Source organism: Pinus tabuliformis, chromosome 1_1 (assembly GCF_031772625.1).
Source record: "Pinus tabuliformis cultivar Carrire ecotype Pingquan chromosome 1_1, CPIR1, whole genome shotgun sequence".
NCBI lineage: Eukaryota > Viridiplantae > Streptophyta > Pinopsida > Pinales > Pinaceae > Pinus > Pinus tabuliformis.
In genome coordinates, this window is record NC_142297.1 from 253,080,823 (window position 1) to 253,107,738 (window position 26,916).

Sequence of the window (26,916 nt, forward strand, 5' to 3'; positions counted from 1 at the left end):
CTCCATATTTAGCAACTCCGCTAGATTTAGCCAGGCTTCCAAATTTAGTTTGTGCCCCGCTAAGTTTAAGCAAAGGTCTAGGTTACCAAAAGTTTGACTCACTATAACTTTTGCATATGATGTCGGATTTAGGTTTCATTTGCGTCGTTGGAAAGCTTGTGAGCTCTTTGATTAGATTCTAGTTTCATGGTAATCCCAAAACTTATATTTTTTAGCCTTTCCTGAGCCCTCTTTGATCACTCAGTGTTTCGAGAGCCACCTGGATCACTTGTAAATGACAGAAGAACTTTAAGGCTATGGCTATCTCTTTCGATGAAAAGACAAGTCTAGAAAGCATAACTGTTTTGTTTTCCTCCCGAGAAAACAAAGAAAACATATTTTGTGCTTTAATAATTTGGAAAGGATGGGAATCAAAGCTGAGCATTATAGATCATTTCTTCTGGAAAAGAATGTTATGGAAACAAAAGGGTTATGAATGTAGCAACCATAAATTCTGTGGGAATAGAGAAAAATATACGTGACTAGTAAGGGTCCATAAAAATTAAAAGAATCCAAGAAGTAATTAACCACTAAAATAAAAGGCAGAAATGTACATAAGAATGGGAGAAATTAAAATCAACACTAGTCGCACAGTACATGTTAATGCCCTGGTAATGCCGAAATTAATCATCTACCTGGGTGCAGTTCTGAAACTGGTGGACTGGAGATAATCATTGAACACTACTAAATTCTACCCAGTTGGAAGAATTGTAATAATAATAAAAAACAGTACAGTTAAAGTATTTAGTTGGTGTTGTGGAAATTAAACAAATACAGATACGAACAAACAGAACCCATTATTTCATGTTGGAAAGGTAAACTAAAGAGATTAAATATATATACGAGAATATTGCAACGCATGCAAGACCAAACACAAACATCTTCCAAAAATTCTTCTGAAGGAATAAGCGAGTAATAGTTAAAAGGATAAACTGTAACTTCTGTGTGACAACCATCAACGAATACTTATGAATTCTAAAAAAAACAAAAAAATTACACAACGTCTTGATAGAGAGCAGGAAAAATGAGTCTTGGATAACCCTTCCAATGGTGAGACCAAACTATTACATCATTAAAAGCGACTGAACCCAAAGCCCCAACTGCCAAAAGTAGAGTACAATATTCTTATAATCCACAGCTAACAAATTTAGGATCAAGCCCTCATTTCTAAGGCTAAGACTCCCAAAATATCCTTGCAAGGGATTTTCTTCATAAAATAGGGTAGTTATTGCTGAATGAAACCCCTAAGAAAGGAGGGTTAATAAACTTTGAATCTTCAATGTTACCCCTTAGATAAGGCAACAAGCCACTTGGAAATAGAAATAAACCCTATGTCAAAGCTGAAAGCCGAGCACGTTGGCGACGCCTTGTGGATTTAAAGCATCCACAAACGGTAAGAAGCATTACCCGACCAAACCCTATGCACAAGGGGAAAACAAATGAGTTAGAATAATCCCAACAAATGACCAAAGAAAATTATAAAAAATGAATAAATAGGGTTTGGTGGTTAATCGGTTGACTATAAATAATGTCGGTACATGCCCAGAAATGACTCCGTTTGAACCTAAAACAACATATTAGTAAATTGCAAGAAATTAGAGTAAAGTTGTACCAAAGGAGTGAGGGAAACTAGGGTTTCTAGCTCGATTACCGATTGAATTCTAGCTAGAACCCTCAAGCTGGAAAACCCCTTGCTAACGTCGTGTTTGTTGGCATCATATCGTGTGGCCAAAGTCTGCAGAGATTGATATTGATAACAGGAAGGGAGTCGTAAACACGTGCATAAGAAGGTTGGGTAGCAGAGCTTCCCCAACTGCGCAACCTTCCAAATGCCTAGCAAACCCTCGGGGAAAGCTCGGTCGTTACACATTGAAACCCTAGGTTCCAGATGAGCTATGGGATTTAGACCCCAACAAATTGAGAGTGTAGATTTGATCATCAATCCAGTCAATTGAACTATGGAAGGATCAACCTTGTTGTGACAACTAGGCCCGATGCATAGCCGTACATATGTTAATTAATACTCGTTTGTAGAATTTTCCATCAAGGAGAGACATATGTGTTTATAAATTGATAATATGTGATATGAATATCAAAACCAAACATTAACCAATATCATTATTAATAAACATAATCCTCTTAAGTGTGTACCAAGTGATGTGTTTTATGACTGAAAATAGAATATCCAATCATCTAATGTGCACTAGAGATAATTAGGTAAGGTATATATATATATATATATATATATATATATATATAGATGTAAAAGCATGTTACACTTATGATAGAGGTGCCTTTGTTTTCCTTTAATTTCACTGGTTACAAATCTCCCAATTTAGTTTAATACAAAATAAAACAATTATTTTAAACTTACAAGAAAAATATATATTTGTAAATTTTATATATTGAAAGCATTCTAATAACAGAATTGTATGGCGATAGTAATGGTTTACTATATTTATATTTATTATGTATATATGTAGTTTCTTAATAATTATTTTGCTTTATTTTTAATTTAAATTTTTTATTAATAATTTTTTTAATTTAATTTTTCATCTTATAAAATTATAATTAAAATATAAATAAAATATATTAACATATTTTTATTTTTATTTTATATTAATTAATATTATATTAAATATTAACTAATTTGTATATATATATATATATTAATTTTATATTAATTAATATTATATTAAATATTAACTAATTTGTATTTATATATATATATATATATATATATTTAATTAATATTATATTAAATTTTAACTATTTTGTATTTCAAAATATTGCATACTTTTTCACATTTAAAATGAGCGAGTCTATCAGATAAATAACTTATAACCTAAATGTGCTAAAATCATTAATTTTAAAATGCAGAAAATAAATCCCAGTATACATTTTTTAATAAAAATATTGAAATAGAAAATGAAACCCACTTGTATACATCCACATTATTAATGTGATTGTGTTCATCAATATAAATTCAACACAGTCTATATTTTTTTATTATAAAAATATTGAAGTTAACCTAGATTGTGCAATTTGTTTTTTATCCTCGTGAACATTTAATATGCACATCTCCATTATTACACTCTAAAGTCAAACATATTTTAAGGTCCACAGAAAATATGAACCATATCAATTATGCTCTTATCGCATTAAATGGAGAAAATTTTACCACCCAGGTTATTGTTTTTAATGAAGCAAGCAAAACAACATACAATCTAAACCGTGGAGAAAAAGAGATTGAGTTCCAGTTCTGCCATCAATAAACTACCCATTCATTATCACATATACGGAGATAAACTATCCATCCATTAATGGAATTTGGATAAATTCATTTAAAAAACAAGAGCTTATCAAAATCATTCAGGACAGATTGATAACGTTGGATGTCTGCTGTTAATGAGCTCAAGGATCCTCTCAAACAAGGATACATTACAGGGAATCCTGAGAGCTCCCTTGTAATTATATCCAAATTCCTCTACAGAATCATCCAGCAGCTCTGCAAATAACGAATGGTTGAGAACGGTGACATCTATCACAAATCTGATAACAATATCCTTCCCTACACACACAGGCACCAACCCCTTCGAAACAGTATTGCCATCTGAACTCTGTCTGCTCTTCTGGTTCTTCGATATCTTGAGAAACGCCATTGACTGCCTGAGGGAATGGATATCAATAACTCTGTGCATAGGATACAACTCCTCTGATAGTCCACTATAGCATTGAAAATCTGCCACAGAGTGTGAATACTGGAAGCCCCAGAGAGAAGGATGATATATATGGTCGGATGTGCCGTAGAATGATACGACAATTCGTGCGCCATTAAGGGAATATTGTTTAAAAAGGCATATAATAAGAAAAAGTCGCACTCGATTCCAATAGTCCAGTCAAAATCGACAGTGGCGTACACTGTTGAATTAGAGACCGAAAGCGTCGGATATTTAGTTAGACCACAAACTACCCTATTTGTAATTTTAAAATTTATCGTCTGCCTAAATCTTAAAAGAGTTTGTTTTATTTTTTGAAAGTTTTTTTTGGGTTTTTTCTGGTTTAATTTTCTAAAATATGGCATGAATTTATGGAAATTACAAGTTTTAGGGTAACCGAGCACAATTGAAATGTCCTAAGGTTATTCAGGGTGCTGAATCTATATATACAATAAAAAAATCAGTTTAAATAAGACAAATTAAGATTTCACCTCAAATTTTTTTGCCATCAAAATTTTTTACCACACCTGAAAATCTAAAATCCATTAAAAAAATTAAGATGAAATCTTAATTTGTATTATTTTTACTATATAAATTTAACACATATAAAAACTACTAAAACACATCAATTATACGAAAGCTCATCATCAAAATTGTAATTTCAAATTCCTACCAAATTTTTAAAAAATATCATAAAAACTTCTTTAAAATAATCAAACAAAAACCAATCAAATTTAAATTCGTTTCTGGGCAGAATATTTCCATGTGTTTGGTTTGCATAATTACCAATTTCGTTTTGTTTAGAAGTTAGCTTTCGTGGACATGTTTTCCACCATATTTTAACGAGGATGATTTTATTTTATTTTTTTCAACATGGAAATTTAGATTAAAAAAATTTGAATCATTCTCCTAATCACCTAGCTTTTCGAAACATTGACAATGTGCAGTAGCTTTCTAAATTCCATATGCTAATTTAAACATTTAAATAATAACTCACCAGCATACCAATCGTCATTGATAAAATAATCATTCATTGTCACGATATAAAAGTGTAAACTAGTAAATAAATAAATTGGAAGTTGGCCAAGACCGTTAACTAATTAGATAAAAGTGGAAACCAATAATCAAATTATTGGGAAGTTGGCCATGACGGTTAATTAATGAGTATACATGAAAGAAATTCCATCTGTAATTGAGCCCAATTCTTTATGACAATGTAAATGGCGCCATGCAATTCTTTATGACAATGTAAATGGGGCCATGCAGATTTTTTTAGCTCTTATTTCAATGTCGGCACTTATTGTTGGACATAGATTGTCATTGATGTCAATATGGCAATATTCAAGGAGTAGACATTGCCACCAGAGGAGCAGATGGAGACGAGAGGAGTAGATAGAGCCAAAGAAGAGGAGCACATAGAGCCATCAGAGCCATAGAGGAAGTAGACAGAGTTATCAGGAGCTATCGGAGGAGCAGTGGACGCGTTTAACAACAAACAAACAGGAGTCGTCAAATTTCCAGCAAACAGATCCAACGACTACCGGGCGATAAAGATGCACGGGAGATAGCAAGCGGGGACGGGTGAGTGGGCGGTAAACGGTATCGATCACACCGCCTTTAGAGGGTGCGCGGTAATCGCACACGGGCGAGCGATCACAATCACCGGGCGATGCGTGGCAGATGGGATAGGGCAGAGACCGCTTTGATCGTGCGATAATGCACGGGCAGCTTGTGGGTGCAGGAGGTGCGAATGCCGTTGGATCGCTTGGTGGATGATCGGATGGCAGGGCTTAAACCATGCAGCTTCGAAGGATGTGACAAGGAAATATTATGTTGGGGTGCAGCGATCAACGGAAAAGGCAGATTTTATATATGTATGCGCAAAATACATTATCGAAGGAGAAAACCATATATATATATATCTATCTATCTATATATATATATATATATATATACACACTTTAACACTATCCATGACATAAACATACATCGGCGGCCAAAACCTTACATATATGCGTTTAACACTATCGAAGGCGAAAAGCGGACTTGAAAATATATGCACGGGAGATTTGGGATCCTATCAGGTCTGGCACATCGCATCGACACTTTGGAAGCAGGCACTACAATATGTCAAGTGGACATTGCGATCGCCAATAGCGATTATCGCATCGGACCTGACCCTGTGCCCCTTTGCGATCGCCGATAGCGATAAGGTTGCAGACTCGACGAGAGTATCAATTGCTGCTTAATATTATATCGCGTCCATAGGAGGATCGGCCCATCAGCCATCAGCGGAGTCATGGGTGCGATATATAAAGGACCCTCATGAATTGCCGATTGCGATTTCACTGCGGACCCGACATAGGTATAGATACGGGTGCAATGATCCTTGAAGTCCGCCCTTTAACACTTTTGACTGTTTTTGCTCATATTTCCTGTGTAAATGAATTTTTGGTTTGTGCGGCGTTTAGAGGCAAAAATACGCTACGGAATTCTCCCGATAGCTCAGAAGGCTAGAACCAAGCCGATTGCTATTACGATAGAACATGGCATGTCTGTCAAACGAAACAGTCCTGGTGGATCCCTGTTATCATTGAAAAAAAAACGAGCCTGTGTTACAGTTTTAACACACAGTGACCGAAAAGCCAAGAATTTGAATGGAAAGCCAACACAGAGGAAGCCACAGCGACCAAGGAGGAAGCCAAAGAGGCGGTGGAAAGCGGAAATGAAGAGTCAGAGACATCTAAAATACATAAAAACATAAAAACAAAGTGAGATGGTGATTAATGGATAGATAATCAGTGAGAGAGGAAGTCAAAGAACAGGCAAGAGGAAGGAAAGGCCAGAGAAGCAAGAGAATAGGAGAATAGCAGAAGCTCAGCAAGCTTGTGAGTAGAGAACAGTAGCAGAACAATTTATATCAAGGTTGGGTTGGAGCCTCAGAATTGAACAGGACTGAAGTCATTGGGGGTAGGTGCTCCTAAGTGCAGAACCACTGCAAAACAGAGTTGGTGCTCTGGAGGTTGGAGCCTCACTGAAGTCCAAGTTGGAGCTTGGCAACCATTCACAATCCGATACATACTTATATTGTATTTATTTCATTGCACTGTCTTGAGTTTTTAATAAAAGCATTAATTCCAGCTGTTGATTTTTGTGTTCTGTGTATACATATACATATTTATATATGCTTTTGGCAATCACTAGAACAATTAAAAAGTTAGAAATACTGATTCACCCCCCCCCCCCCCCCTCTCAGTATTTTCAACAATTGGTATCAGAGTAGGCTTCTTCATACTAGCCTAATAGCTTGAAGAAGGATCTGCAGCCATGATGAGAAATCACGAAGCATCAGGAAGACCTCCTTTGTTCGATGGCACTAACTTTGGTTTCTGGAAGAAAAGAATGACCTACTACTTAATGTCCCTTGGACCTGAAGTCTGGCATTTTGTTCAAAATGAATACAAAACGACTACCACTCTTCCAACAGACCAAGACGAGAGGAAAGCCTACATCGCAAATGCAAAGGCCATGAACTCCATCACTAGTGGAATCATTGATTCCGAGTTTACAAAAATCATGCACTGTACATCTGCCAAAGAAATGTGGGAGAAGCTAGTTAGCTTGTACGATGGAGACTCAAAAGTAAAAAAGGCAAAGCTTCAAACTCACAGAAGACAATTTGAAAGTTTGAGGATGGAAGATGAAGAAGACATTGTAGCATACCTCCTCCGAGTAGCTGAAGTGATAAATTCCCTGAAAGGATTGGACGAAAAAATTGAAGAAAGTACCATTGTTCAAAAGGTATTAAGGTCTCTTCCGGATAGATTTGACTCCAAAATAAGCGCTATAAAAGAAGCAAAGGATATAGATACCATCAAAATGGATGAACTCCATGGAATTCTCACTGCCTATGAAATGAGGAAAGGTGGCCCAAGCTCCAGAGATGCAGCATTCAAGGCCTCAAAGTCAAAGAAGGGGAAAGAAAGGAATCACTGTAGTGATGAGTCAGATGTAGAATCTGAATTGGCTCAATTTGTACGAAAGTTGAAGAGAGGATATAAGCTTAAAAGCAAGTATCCTCTTATCTGTTTTAAATGTGGTAAAATAGGTCATTATGCAGCAAAATGTCCTCATAAACATGAAAATGATGATGAAGGAAATTTTAAAAGAATGGCACATAAAAAGAAAGGGTTCAATAAGAAAAACTTCTTCTCCAAGCAAGATGAGTTTGATGAGGATGAGTTTATGGTCATCAAAAAGAAATCAGATGATGAAAGTGATCATGATGAAATCCAAGAAGCATTATTCATGGCACTCGCAAATGATGATGACTCAGGGCTAGAAAGAAATGTAGATGAACTGTTAATAAGCGCCATTGAAGAAAATGAGAAAATACGGAACAAAATCATTTCTCTCAAAAGTGGAAAACGAGGAAATAAGAAGGAGAGAAGATCTCTTGGAAGCAAAGCTTAAACAAAAACAAGAGACATGTGAAGAACGTGAGGCCGAAATAGTGTCTCTGAGAAAGGAGTTGGAGCAAATTAAAAAGGGCTGTAAAAGCTCTCAAATACTTGAGACTATTCTGAAAAATAAAAAAAAACCTCAACATGACAAGCCTGGAATAGGTTTCAAAGGAGAATCCTCAAGCACTAAGAATAGTGCAAAAAGCTATGCCGATGCACTTTCTTGCAATCCAAAAGATGAAAAAGTATGTTATTAAAAGTGCATCCCCGATCCCAAGAATAAAGAGAGAATTACTCCAAAGAAGAATGTGGAGTCAAATCATGGACACTACAACAAATACAAACCTGTACTCCACCAAGGGCCCATCGCAAATCCGAAGAATGAGGGAGGAGTAATTCCTAGGATGGAAATCGACTCAAATTGTGGTTGCTTCAACAAGTACAAAACCATCTTTCTTGGACACTGCTTTCACTATAAAAAAATTCGGTCATCAAGCCAGACATTGTATGGCTTGCACAAGTGAAAAGACAAAGCTAAAGGACCAAATAATCAACTCATATGCCCCCAAAAGGCAGGGAAAAATCAAAATGTTCAATTCATTTGGTCCCTTGAACAAATTTGCTCTGATTTGCTCTTCTTGCTACAATAATGGACACTATGAACAAGACTGCCCACTCAAAGGAAGAAAGACGAGTAGCAAGAACTCCAGCATGGACAAATGCAGTCTGGCTCTATATGCTCAAAAGAGTGAAAACCAATGGTTTGTAGATAGTGGGTGCTCCAGACACATGATAGGAGACAGAAGGAAGTTTGTCTCACTGAGAAAAAAGGAAGGGAATGTGTCCTTTGGAAGCGGATCAAGCAGAACTGCAGGAAAAGGAACAGTTACTCTGATCAATGGAAAAGGAAAAGCTCAAGATGCTTTGCTATTTGACGGGCTCAAACACAACCTCCTGAAACACAACCTCCTGAGTGTCGGCCAATCTGTGATCAAGGACATAAGGTCGTTTTCAACACCAAAGACTGTGAAATAAGGAACTCTGCCTCAGGGAAACTTGTGGAAAAAGGGGTGAGAACATCAGACAACATTTACATTCTGAAAAAGATTCAAGAAAATAAATGCTACTTAAGTTAGATAGATGAGAGTTGGCTGTGGCACAAGCGACTTGGACATACAAGCTTCGAAAATATGATCAATATCAGCAAGATCAAAGTTGTACGAGACATCCCAAGGCTGTTCAAACCAAATCAAGCAGTGTGTGGTCCATGTCAACATGGAAAGCAGACCAGAACCAGCCACAAGACAAAGGAGCTCTATACATCGAAGCCCTTGGAGATCATCCATGCTGATGTGTGTGGGCCAACTAGAAATCAAGCACTCCAAGGAGAAAGGTACTTTGTGTTATTTGTTGATGATTATACTAGAATGATGTGGATATATTTCATAAAGTATAAATCTGAAACTTTTGAGTGTTTTAAGAATCTAAAAGCCCTTGTAGAAAATGAAAAAGATTCAAAAATTAAGTGCCTCAGAACAGACAGAGGAGGAGAATTCACATCAAACGAGTTTAGTGAGTTTTGTAACATTCATGGAATTAAAAGAGAATTCTCGGCTGCCAGAACACCTCAGCAAAATGGGGTAGTTGAAATAAGAAACCGAACAGTCCAAGAAATGGCAAGAACTATGCTATTATCAACAAACTTACAGCCTAGATTCTGGAGAGAAGCAGTAGGGACAACTGTCTATACACTGAATCGAACTCAATTAAGACCAAATTGTGAAAAAACTCCTTATGAGCTATGGAATGGAAGACCTGCTTCGGTGAAGTATTTCAAGATCTTTGGAAGCAAGTACTTCATAAAAATAAATTATGGTTCACCAGGAAAGTTTGATTCTCGGGTTGATAAAGGGATATTTCTTGGATACTCTACACGGAGCAAGGCTTACAAGTGCTACAATTATCGACTGAAGAAAATAGTGGAAAGCATTGATGTAAAGGTTGATGAAGAACTTCCAGTAAAGGAAATTGAAGAACATGAAGATGACTTTCTCATTGAAGAAGAAGAACCTAAAGAAGAAGAGATAGATGAGGAAGAAGAAGAGAAAAGAGAACCACCTCATACCCCTTCAAAGATGAAGTATGTCGAAAGATATCATCCAGAAGAACTGATCATTCGCGATAGAGATGAAGGTGTGCAGACCCGAAGAAGGATAACAACCTCACCCAAGAGAAAAGTCATTGCTCTTCTATCTATGATAGAACTAGAAACATTTGCAGAAGCAAGTAAGGATCCTCATTAGGTAAAAGCCATCGAAAAAGAAATGTCCCAAATTGAGAAGAACAAGACATGGGAGCTGGTACCTCATCCAAAGGACAAAAACATAATAGGAACCAAATGGGTATTCAAAAATAAAATGAATGAGGAAGGACAGGTTATCAGAAACAAGGCAAGACTTGTCTGTAAAGGTTATTCACAAATTGAAGGAATTTACTTTGAAGAGACATTTGCACCAGTGGCCCGTATGGAAGCTATCAGGATGTTCTTAGCATTTGCTTGCTCAAAAGGATTCAAAATATATCAAATGGACGTGAAATTAGCATTTCTAAATGGGGAACTCAAATAGGAAGTCTATATGGAGCAGCCAGAAGGTTTTGATCTAACAGCAGGAAAGGACCTAGTCTGTAAGTTGAAAAAGGCTTTATATGGATTGAAACAACTCCCAGAGCTTGGTATGAAAGATTGGATCACTACCTACAACAACAAGGCTTCAAAAAGGGAGTGGTTGGAAGTAATCTATACATAAAGACAGATCAAGTTAAGTTACTAGCTGCTCTTGTTTATGTCGATGATTTGATTTTTGCTAGTAATAATGATGAAATGAGCCATGAATTTTCTCAAAACATGTCAAAAGAGTTTGAGATGTCAATGATAGGAGAGTTGTACCACTTCCCTGGACTTCAAATATCTAAAACCAGAGCAGGATTGTGTATATCTCAAACCAAATATCTAAAAGACATGCTAAAAAAATATGGAATGGAGGACTGTGCACCCATGAGCACACTTATGACCACAAACTGCAAACTGAGCAAAGATGATGACTCACCTCTAGTAGATTCAACTCATTATAAGTCAATGATTGGAGCCCTTCTATACTTAATAGCTACACAACCAGACATAATGCAAGCAGTAGGAATGGTGGGAAGATTTCAATCTACTCCCAAACAATCCCATTTATTAGCTGTAAAAAAAATTCTCAGATATCTAAAGGGAACTTCTGATTTCGGTCTTTGGTACCCAAAGAACTCAACACTGACTGTAACTGCATACACCGACGCTGATTGGGCTGGAAGTATAGATGATCGGAAAAGTACTAGTGGAAATGCATTCTTCCTAGGAGACTGTTTGGTATCCTGGCTCAGCAAAAAACAGTCATCCATATCATTATCCACAGTCGAAGCCGAGTATATTGCTACAGCAGACTGTTGTACTCAGATACTATGGATGAAGGAAGCTCTAAAAGATCTCGACATATGTAAAGATCAACCAATTACCATTTATTGTGACAACGCAAGTGCTATCAGTCTTAGCAAAAATCTAGTGATGCACTTAAGAACCAAACTCATACCAATCAAGTATCATTTCCTCCGTGAGCAAGTAGCTGAACAAAACATCGTCCTGGAATATATCAGTACAAAGGAGTAGATAGCTAATATTTTCACAAAATCTCTTCCTCGAGAAGCATTCGAACATCGGCATCAAAAGATGGGGGTTATTTCTTTATCATCACTCAAGTTCATTCATAAAGATGCAGGGGAGTCCGTATGAATTCCTTTGCCATTGATGTCAAAGGGGGACAGAGCAAAAGAATATTGCCATCAATAACAAAGTGGGAGATTGTTGGACACAGATTGTCATTGATGTCAATATGGCAATATTCAAGGAGTAAACAGAGCCACCAGAGGAGCAAATGGAGACGAGAGGAGTAGACAGAGCCAAAGAAGAGGAGCACACAGAGCCATCGGAGCCATAGAGGAAGAAGACAGAGTTATCAGGAGCTATCAGAGGAGCAGTGGACGCGTTTAACAACAAACAAACAAGAGCCGTCAGATTTCCAGCAAACAGATCTGACAGCTACCGGGCGATAAAGATGCACGGGAGATAGCGAGCGGGGATGGGTGAGTGGGCGGTAAACGGTATTGATCGCACCACCTTTGGAGGGTGCGCGGTAATCGCACGCGGGCGAGCGATCACAATCACCAGGCGACGCGTGGCAGATGGGACAGGGCAGAAATCGCTTTGATCGCGCCATAATGTGCGGGCAGCTTATGGGCGCGGGAGGTGCGAATGTCATTGGATCGCTTGGTGGATGATCGGATGGCAGGGCTTAAACCATGTGGCTTCATCAGATGTGACAGGGAAATATTACATCGGGGTGCAGGGATCAACGGAAAAGGCAGATTTTATATATGTATGCGCAGAATACATTATCGGAGGAGAAAACCATATATATATATATATATATACACTTTAACACTATCCATGGCATAAACATACATCGGCGGCCAAAACCTTACATATATGGGTTTAACACTATCAGAGGCGAAAAGCGGACTTGAAAATATATGCACGGGAGATTTGGGATCCTATCGGGTCCGGCACATCACATCGGCACTTTGGAAGCAGGCACTACAATATGTCAAGTGGACATTGCGATCGCTGATAGCGATTATCACATCGGACCTGACCCTGTGCCCCTTTTCGATCGCCGATAGCAATAAGGTTGTGGACCCGACGAGAGTATCAACTGCTGCTTAATATTATATCGCGTCCATAGGAGGATCGGCCCATCGGCCATCGACGGAGTCATGGGTGCGATATATAAAGGATCCTCACGAATTGCCGATTTCGATTTCACTGTGGACCCGACATAGGTATAGATACAGGTGCAATGATCCTTGAAGTCCGCCCTTTAGCACTTTTGACTGTTTTTGCTCATATTTCCTGTGTAAGGCGTTTAGAGGTAGAAATACGCTACGAAATGCTCCCGATAGCTCAGAAGGCTAGAACCAAGCCGATTGCGATTGTGATAGAACGTGGCATGTCTGTTAAACAAAACAGTGCTGGTGGATGCTTGTTATCATTGAAAAAAAAAATGGGCCTGTGTTACAGTTTTAACATACAGTGACCGAAAAGCCAAGAAGTTGAATGGAAAGCCAGCACAGAGGAAGCCACAGCGACCAAGGAGGGAAGTTGAAAGATCAAGCGAGTCATAGGAAATGACAGTGACCGAGGCGGAAGCCAAAGAGGTAGTGGAAAGCGGAAACAAAGAGTAAGAGACATCTGAAATACATAAAAACATAAAAACAAAGTGAGATGGTGATTGATGGATAGATAATCAGTGAGAGAGGAAGCCGAAGAACAGGCAAGAGGAAGGAAAGGCTAGAGAAGCAAGAGAACAGGAGAATAGCAGAAGCTCAGCAAGCTTGTGAGTAGAGAACAGTTTATATCAAGGTTGGGTTGGAGCCTCAGAATTGAACAGGACTAAAGTCATTGGGGGTAGGTGCTCCTAAGTGCAGAACCACTACAAAACAGAGTTGGTGCTCTGGAGGTTGGAGCCTCACTGAAGTCCAAGTTGGAGCTTGGAAACCATTCACAATTCGATATATACTTATATTGTATTTATTTCATTGCACTGTCTTGAGTTTTTAATAAAAGCGTTAATTCCAGCTGTTGATTTCTGTGTTCTGTGTATACATATACATATTTATATATTCTTTTGGCAATCACTAGAACAATTAAAAAGTAAGAAATCCTGATTCACCCCCCCTCTCAGTGTTTTCAACACCCACAAAGATGAGATTCGTTTATAAAAGCGATCCGAACAGTTTCATCGTCAGGCCCGGGCCACCAGTTTTGATATTCATAAAAAAATCTCAGTAACCCATGTTATCTTTATTCCATTATTTTTCTTCCTTCATTTTTATTCAAATGCGATAATACCAACAAGTGGTTTTCGAGCACTCATCTTAATAGATCAAGCAAAGGGGTCTGAGGTGTTCTATCTAGTGATTTCTGAGTTCATGCACGAAAGTAAGGAGCTATTGTCCAGACTCCACAAATTGAGCAAAATCTTACCGATTGAGCAGTGAATGAATGGGTCCACAATATTGAGTGGAATCCAAATCCAAAAGGTTATCGACTATGACTTGGAGAGTTCAGTCATTTTCTTGTTCAGCACGTAGAGAAAAGCGCATGTAATCCAGGGTGAAATCCACATGTAGTGGAAGATAAGAGGCCCATGGAGTGGTGTGTAGAGAAGAATAGATGAGGATTTGAAATACCCATCAATATGTGGAGCTGTGTGCAGAGTGACCGTTGATAATTTGGAACCCTGGCCCTTGAAAATCCAAACAGCACTGGGGACATATCTGGATGGGTGTACTTGCATAGAATAAGAGAAAAGATACATTTGTCTCTATAAAGCATAGTAAACCCTTAGAGCTTGCAATTTTTTTTCCTTGATTTGCGATGTTGTAGAAGTCAATTTTTTTTCCTAGGAAATCAATTTTTTTTTCTTGCTTTATGTGGTTTGGTTCCATGATAGGGTGCTTTTTTCTGAAATCCAAATGAGGCTAGGAAGTTAACACACAAGCCTACTTCAAGGGATCATCTAAAGTTAAGAAGAGGGGTATTTTTTTCATTGTCATGTTAATATTGCACAATTCTTTTTATATTTCATATATTTTGAATTGAAATGTTTTAAAAAAAATAAATAATTTTTGTTTGGGAGAGACTCTGTGCAAAGAAAATGTTAAGTTTGAGGTGGAGAGATTAATGGTAAACCAGGAAAATGTTAAGTTTGAGGGGGAATTTTAATAGTAAAATAATTTTGGATTATGGAATATAATTTTTGAATTGAAATGTTTTAAAAATAAATAAATATTTTTTTTCTTTTGAGAGAGCGCTTGTGTAGAGATTAATGGTAAATAAGAAAAATGTTAAGTTTGAGGTGGGGAATTTTAATAGTAAAATATTTTTTGATTATGGAAATTAAAAATGTGAGATTTTTTTACTGCAACAAGGATTGCATAAGGTGTTAGACAAAAAGATGATGACACTTACAACTATGAATAATGACGAATGAGAAGATTTGAATAAAAGAACACTCTTTACCATTTGGTCATGTATTTTAAATGATGTTCTATTTAATATTATCAAAGAAATATTAGTACACTACTATACGAAAGGGGTTTTTAAGACATTTATTGATAACAAAATTATCATTTTTTCTTAAAAAAATTGTCTCAACTATTTCTTTCATGTATGATATTATTTATGAAATTTGTTCGCCCCTAAATAACTTAAGCAACATGCTTTTAGGCTTAAGCAAAGATCCTCCAACGAAATCACATAGATATCTTAGGGTCTACCCATTTCAAATTTACTGAGGTTCATCGTAACAAAGTTGGAGAGCAAGGCCAATAGGTCAAACTTGGAGATGCATCACCAATAAAATAAAATGGAACGTTATAGGATTCAAATAAATAATTCAAATAATCACTTTATTAATTATTATTATTTTATTTTATTTTTTTTAACTAATATTCTTATATATGACATTGCCCAACATTAATAATTATTCATAGCTTTTAATATAATATAATAATAAAATTCAATAATAATAATAATAATAATAATAATAATAATATTGATAATATTAATAATAAAATTAGAAAAAATAATAAAAACACAAAATTATCATAAAAGCAAAATACAAATAAACTAAAATCAATTCAAAATAATAACATATAAAAATAAGGAGAACACATAAAAATAAATTATAAGAAAAACATAACCAAGTCACAAGAAGGAAACCGAGGGGAGAAAAACAAAAGGGGGCTTAGGAATAAAGGGAAGGGACCCACTAACTGTTGATCTTCCATCCATCATCCCTATTAAGAGTATCAATTATCTTCTCAATTTCGATGACTTCTCTTAATTTACAGCGATGAAAACAATCAACCCTAATGATGACCTTAGAATCCTTTAAACAAATATGGTCTTTCGTCAACTCAGCATGTCCGCTAAAGCGGAGAAGAGAGTCCTATAGTGTCTAAGGTCCGTTGTGTGCTCTTGAATTCTCTAATATATGGAACAACCAACCTATCCAATGTAGGGGGTTCCACAAGAACATGGAATCAAATAAACACCCTTCATGCTTTTGGGATCCACAAGGTCTTTGACCAATCTTAAAGAACCATAGATGGTTTTTAATGGTCTAAAGGTGGAAACCACCTTGTGCCTCCTAAGGATCCTAGCAATCTTGTCAGTAGCCCCTTGGATAAAGGGAAGCTAGACACTAGAGGCAACCTCAACCAACTCTTTCTTAGTCCTAGGTCCTTGGCTAGTTTTAAAAAAAACTCTCATACCTTGGTATTTATGCTTCTTAAACACATTAAGGAGATGGGTTTTCTCATGAACAAGATGGTCTTCATCCAAAACCCTTAAAGCTCGAGTTGCTAGTGTGGTGAGAACAGCTAGCTTTTGGGTTGGACAGTGATGGATCTTGCATGGAAATATTGTTCAGTGTGGGTTTTCTTACGATAGACCTGGTGAGAGAGAAAACCATCATCTTTATTTGAGATAATCACATCAAGGAAGGATAAGATTTTGGTTTATTCTTCCCTATTCTGCATGGGGTTTGTGGATTTTGCATTAAAAGGAGATCGAGACCCAAATCTCCTCTTAAAGCATCCAGGCTTAGCAACATGCAAGGGTATTTTGTGGATTTTTCACTTGCAAAAGGAGTGTTGATGGTGCTGGACCCGCCAACATGTCAGGGGATCTCCCCGGTAAGAAGTCCCAATTAGACCTCAGACTGTTGGTGTAGGAGTCCCAACGATGGGTCATACAATAATGCCTTGACCGTGATTTCACACAGAGGCAGGTAAGATGTCCATGTTGGTAGCAAGGATGTGACAATTGCGACAAGACAAGGAAGGTCCATGAATGGTTCTAACACACGAAGGGTGGGGTGAGTGCACCCCTTGAAAACCTATGATAGCACGTGGCTTGGAAGGGAACACACGAGCAAAGATTCATCACAAACTAGAAAGCAAGTTAACTAACAATCCAAAGTGATGGTTAAACCAATCCACACATTTCAGTAAGATTCATACAGACTTATACAGAATAGTCCATACATGCATGCGTAAGAAAAAATATACATATACTGTTTAGAGTAAACAAGATAAGTGGAATACAATATGAAATATGCATGAAACGTGTTGGCTTTGTTATATTCAGAAGTGTAAGTTCTAGTAATACAATACATCCATGTCCAACCACTAGTTCCGATAGTGGAACATTACAGCCACAACCGCTTGCTCCTCCAAAGAGATATACTAGCTTTGCGCAGTGGAGAAGCCAAGGCTCTTTATAATACTATCCAAGCTCTCTCTAAGATAGTCTTATCGGAAGCTTGGTAGACCGAAAGCCTATATAATCAGTTATGGGGGACTATTTATAGCAAAGGGTTGTGTGGCCCTAGATATTCCCCTTTGTGACAGTTCATCTACCCTCATGACTCTTCATCTACTCTATGACTGTTACATCCAACTATCAACACTTGAACTTCCACTTGACAAGACATTACATTAAAATGCACATGTACCCATGTGAGACAAAATGGCTTGAGCAAGCCATGCAAGACATCATTGACACTCGGACCGTTGTGGTGAGACCAACTCTTTGACATCGTTATGATGGTTGATGGTGGTGAACTGATGCCAAGCTTGGTCATCCATGATGGTGTCCCTGCGCTCAATGGTGACACCTTGTTGAAGCAAAATCTTGCCTCCGTTGCATCCGAGTACACTAATATGGCTCCTCCATCCAACTCATTTGATAGCATGTGCATGGTCGTCCTGGGTGTGACCATACTGACTATATGTTCATGCATAGTGTATGCGTTGATCTCCAAACATGTGCTGGTGGTCGTGCACATCAACTTGTCGAAGTACATGTTCAGCTCCAGTCGGAATTGCTTCTTGTCTTCGCCTCAGTGAGTGTGCCAAATGGGTGGGATCGCATGTGTGCGCACAATGACATGCATGCTGCTGAATTCCCTTACATGCAATCAACAACACTACTCACCTTGTCTCTTTTGTGCCAGCTGTTGGGATGGATCTATAACTTGTGTGGGTAGATTTTCATCCGTCTGTGCATGTTTCACCCCCTTGTTGTACCTATTCCTGCTGCAACTCATTCTCTTATCTGTGCAGCTCCTATTCTTCCTTGAGTTGTTGTTTCGGCACATGAAACTCCTTCTTTGTTCCTTTCTCTTTTCTCGCGCGATCGACTTGTCACGCCAACACCTCATAGCCTCAATCTCCAAAGCTATTTTCGTTATGGGTGGACATAATTTGAACTTGCATCTTTTCTTCACCTCTATGCTATCAACAACCTTCCTCTTGCACTGGCGGCATGCAGGTGTACTAACTTTTGCTACTACTGATGGTGTTGCTCGCTGTGATGCTGCTGCCATATTATCTTGATGTCTTTCTCTACGAACAACTTGATGTCTTCATATGTAGGCAAGTTCATAGACACTTGGCTGCAACCCCTGTTGTGCTCTCAACGGTGTCCTTTGACTTTGTTCTCTTGAAGGCCATTGTACTTGTGCTGCTGAGAGACAGACGAACACCTGTGATGCTTGGAGACATAGCAACACTCATGGCAAGAAATCTGTCAGTTGAAAACTAAAACAAAATTGAGGACTGACTTGCAACATACCTGTGTGATTGAATGTGAAGGTTGCACAATTTCTGCCAGGAGGTGGGGAGACTGACTACCAAAACTGCACAAGGCATTGTCTGGGCTGTTAGGAGGCTGACTGACTGTTGGAACTGTGCAATGCACAGTCTTGCCTGGCCTGCTGAGGACTGAAACTTCACAATGCACAATTTCAGTCAGCAGTGACATGAAACCAACAAACTGCATTGTGCAGTTTCTGGGGCCAACACGACACTTCGTCCAAGAATTACGCAATGCAAGCCTGGAGGTCAGTGGTGGGCAAGACTTGCGTAATTTCTAGAGGAAAGGCAGAGCCTCTGCTTTCGGAAATGCGCAGTGCTAGCGGGGCAAGGCACCATCCGAGCCAAGGCAGCTTAGACAGGTCGACGAGTGACTGCAAACATGAGAAGTGTGAATGCATGATGAGACAAATCCAAACAAGAGTGAATGATCATACATGCAAACAACAAGTGCAAGATTCAAAAAACAGGAAAGCATGCATGTGTGTGAAGCGAGTCACCATAACGGTGACCGTCTGTGAAAAAACAGTGGCATGCATGCAATAGCAGTGAGATGCGAATGAAAAATGAAATGGTGCTTCTACAAGCTAACATACATAAAAATGACAGCAAGCGCTCATCGAAATCAAGCAGACAACACTCACACAAAGCAAAGCACAAAAAGTGACAGAAACACAGTGTGAGACATGAAAAACGTGCTTACCTCGAAACAACTGAGTTGAATGTGCCGACGACTCCTAGATGCAATGTGGGATGTCAAGGCTACAAGGTCAGTGAGAGGAAACAATAGAATTTAAGGAATATAATCAGTTAGAAACAAATACCAACATACACCTATATTTTCAAGCATTTTTTATTCCACGTTGGTTAATCAATAAGACTTGGGAATATTTAAAGCTTTGGAAGTGGGACAGGTTCTTGTAAGTTAGACAAGAAGCCTAAGTGCCCCATTCTCAGATTAGGTGGTTCATGAGTTTTGATAAAATCGAAGATGTGATGTGCATGCCACAAATCTAGGAAGAGCGACACTTGGTGGGAGGTTTCTGAAATGATCCTTGCATGCAACCTCCAGCTGCTAAAAGTATATCCCTGAATCAAGGTATGCCTTTGCATGCTCCCTTGGGAGAAGCAGTCCATGCATGCAAATCAGTTTTGCTCGGTCCCAGAGGGAACCGATCAACCTAACTACACATGCAACAGCCTATTCAGCCGAGGGGAAAAATGTGCATTTCTAGGAGGGAGCTAGGCTGGCTGCCCAGAGGGATTGTGCAATTTCTGGGCAAAGCAACAATTTCTGGATTGAGTAGTCCCGCTCGTAGAAATTGCACAATTTTCTCAATGAACAGTGACAGGTAGATTTAAGCAATTCTGGAGCCCAGCAGGCTGCCAGACAGAATTGCGCAATTTCTTGAGGGAGCTACTTAACCGGCAGCTGGACCAAGTCCAGAGAAACAACTTGTGAGAGGGATGCAACAAGCTCTCAGGGACAAGTTGTCATTCTGTAAGAAAATCATTGAAGCTTGTGTACTTGACAAGGAAAAACATGCTGCTATGAAAGGTTGGTAGGGACGCTCCAAAACGAAGCTAAGGAAAATTTTTTGAGGGTGGTTGTAGTCGCTACAACAAGGAGATATGTCGAAATAAAGTCCCGAATCTCCTCTCAATGCATCTAGGTTGAGCAACATGCAATGATTTTGTATGGAAAACTTCAGAGGACAATTCATGGTAAGGTATTATAAGCCCTTAAAATATCGAATTGAATGCTCATTTTCTACCTATGCCTATCATTTATGTTGCTTCCTTGTGGCTTAAACGACAATGAATAAAGGAGATAAGGGGGAAAGGGCTTCTAGAATTTGTGCGTGATGGGCTTTCGATTAGGGTAAGGAGATTGACCAGGGTACAAGTTATCTCCTCTAGATGCATCCAGGTTGAGCACCATGCAAGGGTTTTGTGTGGACAATTCCGCAGGGCAAATCCTGGTAAGGTATTCTAAGCCATTGAAAAATCCCGTCATTGAATGCTCTTTTTCCATCTATGCCTATCCTTTATGTTGCTTCCTTGTGGCTTAGACGACAATGGACAAATGAGATAAGAAGGGGGAAGGGGATTTTGACCTTTGTGTAGGATGGGATTTGGAGTAGGGTAACGAGATAGATTAGGATACAAGTTGTCATGTGTATGAGGGAGAGAAAGCACATTTAGATAAAGTGTGTAGGGATCAAGTGCGTAGAGATTGAGGACATGGAAAAGAAAGGTGTAATGATTGTCCATATAGAGATCAATCAAGGGAAATCCTCAAAGTATAAGAGTAAGATGTGTGAGGATCGGGAGTAAGAGGGTAGAGGTCAATTTTGCAAATCGAGAGGTAAATTGGTCTTATGATGAGAAGATGGTGGCAAGTAATGTATGTTGGTGCCCAATGATTCTCTTTCTATCATCCACTGATTACTATAGTTCGATCTCTTCCTGGTACCAAACCTCCTCACAATGCATCTAGGCTAAGAAACATGTAAGGGTTTTGTGAGTCTTTTTCATTTGCAGGAGGAGATATGTCGCAATTGAGTCCTAAATCAAGAGGATTCGATGAGAAATCATTGAAGAGATATCCAACACTGCAACCATAGATATCTTGATCCGGATTTAAACAAGAACGCAACAAATTACAGAGATAACCATAAACACAAAGATGCAGCGGAAATAATACTTCATTTCATTAATGTAAAACACTGAGATATTCTTACAAACAGAAAATGGAAATAAACAACTAGGGCGATGGTAGCTTATCTCCGAGAAGAGATGTGGTGCCTACATGCCTCTGAACTCTGTTACAATGAGGCTTGAAGGCCTATTTATTGTTGAGAAACAATGGAAAACCCTAAACATCCAAAAACCTAACCCTAGAAGATGAAACTCCAAACTGTGGGCCCCGTTTGGGTAAATTGGTACATCAACTTCCTGGGGTCGTAACTTTGGCATACGATCTCGGTTTGACACGTACAATATCTTGTTAGAAAGATATATCTGAGAACTACAACTTGGGGAAGAGAAACATCGGTCCATGGACCCATGTTGCTCCCATTTTTCCCGAAAAACGTCGTTTAGGGCCTCAAAACGGCTCCGAAAGTTTAGGACCCGAAAAACTACTAAAAATAGTAAACTGTGCTATAATTAAGGAAACTAAAAAGTTGAAAGAAACAATGGTGAGGGTCGAAGTGGACTTGGCGGGTGGCCACCAATATCCACCTGGATCATTCCTCCCCCCCTTAGGAAGAAATGGTCCCCATTGCGTTGAGTTCCTCCATGAGATGAGGAAACTTCTGCTGAACTTGGTCCCTGGTGAGCCACTTGCCCTGGTGAAGGAGTTGGCCTGCTTTGACAACTCGATACAGTTGGATGTTCTGCTGGCAAGTGTGCTTGATCTGTGTGTCCATGATCCGATCAGTTGCAGCTTGTTCCATGCAATCTGGATTTAACTCTGTGGGTGTGAGCTGTTTTGCAATGTCGGATGTGTCTAGTAATGGTGGAAAGTATGGCTGAAGGCGGTCCACATTGAACATTGGGAGTAGGCCAAGGAATGGGGGAATGCTATGCTCAAATGCATTGTCTCCCACAGCCTTGGTAATGGTGTAAGGACCATATCGGAGAGGTTTGAGTTTCTGATAGGCTCCGGTAAGGAGTTTCTTTTGCAAATGCAACCAGACTTTGTTGCCCACCTGAAACTTATGTGGCACTCGATGTTGATCATGTCGTTGCTTGTACTTGGCATTTGGTTTCTCTAGAATGTCATGGACTTGCTGGCGAATATGTTGGATGTGCTCAATGAAGTTGTTTTCCTTATCTGTTTCGGACTGGACATGAGCTGAATCTATGTGAGTAGCTGCAAATGGCATGGCCACATCAACGGGACATAGTGGCTGGAATCCCAAGCCCACCTGAAAAGGGCTATGGCTAGCCGCGCTGTGGAGAGCCCAGTTGTAGCTGTGCTGAACATAGGGGAGGCTCTCATCCCATGTGCGTGGATGCTTTGAGTTGTATATGCGCAAAATGTGTACAATCATCCTATTGACAACCTCTGTCTGGCCATCAGTTTGAGGATGGAAGGCTGTGGACTTAGTGAGTTTGGTGTCCAGCATTGACGAGAGACTAGACCAAAATGTACTGAGGAACCTGCTATCCCGATCTGAGACGATAGACTGTGGAATCCCAAAGTGCACCCACACTCGTTCAAAGAAGAGTTTAGCAGTGGCTTTTGCTGTGATATTCTTCTTGCAGGCCGCCATAATGGCAATCTTCGAGAACCTATCGATGACCACAAAACACAGTCATTTCCATGCTTAGTGGAAGGAAGGCCTGACATGTAATCCATGGAGATGCATTCCCAAGGTCGACTAGGGGTAGGTAGTGGGGTATAGAGGCCTTGCTTCTTGATTGTCGATTTGGCAATGGTGCAGGCAATGCATGATTTGATGTACTTCCCGACATCTTGTCGAAGATTCGGCCAGTAGGAATACTTATGTAGTACTGCCACTGTTTTCTCGACCCCGAAATGCCCAACAGCCCGACTATAGTGTGCTTCCCAAATCATCTTGGCACGCTCGCTTAAAGGAACACAAAGGTGACTAAAGTGGCATAACAGGGCATCCTAGAGGTGAAAATCTGGAACATGCCGACCCTTTAAGAGTGCCTGGTATGTGTGGCCAAAGTTTGGGTTGCTTTTGTAGAGAAGTGGCCAATTAGAAGTCTCGTGCGCATAAGAGTTGAGCACGGTGGTTAATGACATGATCGGTGGTCAACTGAGGCAATCTACAACATTATTAGTGCTGCCCTTCTTATACTTGATATTTAAATGGAACTATTGCAGGCATGTGGACAACTTCTGATGGCGATCATTCTATAATTTCCCTTGGGTCTGTATGAACTGGAGGGGTTGGTGGTCTGTGTGGATGACCGTTTCCTTCCCCAAAATGTAATGTTTCCATTTTTGGCAGGCCTGCACAATGGAATACATCTCTTTGTCATAAGTGGGATACTTCTGGACTGTGTCTAAAAGTGTCTCACTGTGCCTAAAAGTATCTCAGAATGAATTCGAGGTGGGTGCGGTTGAAAATAGTGAGCCAGTACTTTCATCCTTCTGCTCGTAGTAGGTTTCCCACCAGTCCTTGACGTGGGGGATTGCTTTGAGAAGAGAAAAAATAATCTTTTCCCGACTGGAAAAATCATGAACAGAAAAATAACCCTCTAGCATATTTAACCATTTATCAACTGCATTTGCGTCTATCTGACCCTCGAATATGGGGATTTCAAAATTAACTTGTACCTTAAACGGTGTGGCATTTCCAGAGTAGCTGTGGGAAGTCAATGCGTCGCCCCTGGGTAGCTGTTAAAGGATCTAGGCAAAGTAGTCCATCATTGCGTTCCTTTATCGCTCGAGGGCTTCTTCGAGCAAGATTTTGATAGGATCTCCTGCTCCCTCGTCTTTCTTTTCATCCGCCATGGGAGGCTGTCAGGTTTTGCGAGGCTGGTCTTGCAAAGGTTTGACCAGTTCAAGCCCTAACTCCTTATATCCCGACCTCATTGGGGACATGCAAAGAAAAAAAGAGAAAAAGCATACTGCTCTGATACCACTGATCCGGATTTAAACAGGAACACAACAAATTATAGAGATAACCATAAACACAAAGATGCAATGGAAATAATACTTCATTTCATTAATGTAAAATATTGAGATATGCTTACAAACAGAAAATGGAAATAAACAGCTAGGGTGATGGTAGCTTATCTCTGAGAAGAGATGTGGTGGCTACATGTCTCTGAACTCTGTTACAATGAGGCTCGAAGGCCTATTTATTGTTGAGAAACAATGGAAAACCCTAAACATCCAAAAACCTAACCCTAGAAGATGAAACGCCAAACTGTGGGCCCTATTTGGGTAAATTGGTACATCAACTTCCCGGGGTCGTAACTTTGGCATATGATCTCCATTTGACGTGTACAATATCTCGTTAGAAAGATCTATCCGAGAACTACAACTTTGGGAAGAGCAATGTCAGTCTATGGATTTGTGTTGCTCCGAGTTTTCCAAAAAAATGTCGTTTAGGGCCTCAAAACGACTCCGGAAGTTTAGGACCCGAAAAACTGCTAAAAATAGTAAATTGTGCTACAATTAAGGAAACTGAAAAGCTGACAGAAACAATGGTGGGGGTCCAAGTGGACTTGGTAGGTGGCCACCAATATCCACCTGGATCATATCTCAACAAAGCGAGAGGATTTGATGCAAATATATCCTACACTACAACTACAAATAATGTTACTGTGCCTTCTTTCTCTTGTCCTACAACAGATGAAGGCTCGATCACTAGATTGCACAATTCTAACATTGCAAACTTCATTAACAATGGTATGTGGGTATAAGTTTGTGAAAATAAAGGTGATACATTGGGGCTTTTAGCTACTAGATTGAACCTCTTGTCTTAGAGCGTTACATCAAACCCAACATTCCAACCATGTATGAAACATTAATCTTAAAAATTATCAAATATATAAGCACTAAAATATCAAATGTTGGTTGTGAGAATGAGGTCAACAAGTGCCTTATAGGGAATGCTAATAATAAAAAACAATAAATTTTTTGGTGATAAGCTTGTAGATGATTGCAGCTTGTTCCCATTTCATACCATTTGGGGATTTTATGTAGATTTTGTTTAGAGGGAGGGTCAAATCTCTCTTTTGCCTTTTTTTTATAATTCTGCCACTGCCCTCCTATTATATTTATTTCATACCGGAAAAGCTCAGGTTTCACATAACTCTCCGCATATTAGTTTCCTATTAGTTTCCTATGTCTCTCCAAAGTGTTTGGATAAAATAATCCTTCATCGTCACCTGATAAAAGTGGAAACTAGTAAACAAATAAATAGGAAGTTGGTCAAGCCCGTTAATTAATCAGATAAAAGTGGAAACCAATAATCAAATAATTGGAAGTTGGGCATGACGATTAATTAATGAGTATCCGTGAAAGAAATTCCATTTGTAGTTGAGCCCAGTTCTTTATGACAATGTAAATGGGGCCATGCAAATTTCTTCCGCTATTATTTCAATGTCAGCGCCCACAAAGATGAGATCCGTTTTGAAAAGCGATCCAAACAGTTTAATCGTCGGGGCCACCGGCTTTGATATTCATAAAATAATCTCATCTAATAGTAGGCCGGTGCACTGTTTCACCGCTGGCTGAATACTGACAGAATATTCACAAAATGCTCAGAGGATTGACAAAACACTTTGGTGACCACGTCATTCATCAAACTCTTGTTTTCTCAGTAATCCATGTTATGTTATCTTTATTCGATTATTTTTCTTCATTCAATTTTATTCAAATGCGATAATACCAACAAGTGGATTTCGAGAACTCATCGTAATAGATCAAGTCAGGGGGGTTTGAGTTGTTTTATCTAGTGATTTCTGAGTTCATGAACGAAACTAAGGAGCCATTGTCCAGACTCCACACATTGAGCAAAATCTTAGCCGTTGAGCAGTGAATGAATGGGTCGACAATATTGAGTGGAAGTTCATATGTCTGTTTTGCGGTGAAATAAATCCAAATCCAAAAGGTTATCGACTCTGACAAGGAGAATTCAGTCATTTTCTTTTTCAGCGCGTAGAGAAAAGCGCGTGTAACCAAGGGTGAAATCCACACGCAGTGGAAGATAAGTGGCCCATGGAGTGGTGTGCAATAGATGAGGATTTGAAATACCCATTAATATGTGGAGCTGTGTGCAGAGTGACCGTTGATAATTTGGAACCTTGGCCCTTCAAAATCCAAACAGCACTGGGGACCTATCCGGATGGGTGTACTTGCATAGAAGAGAAAAGATACATTT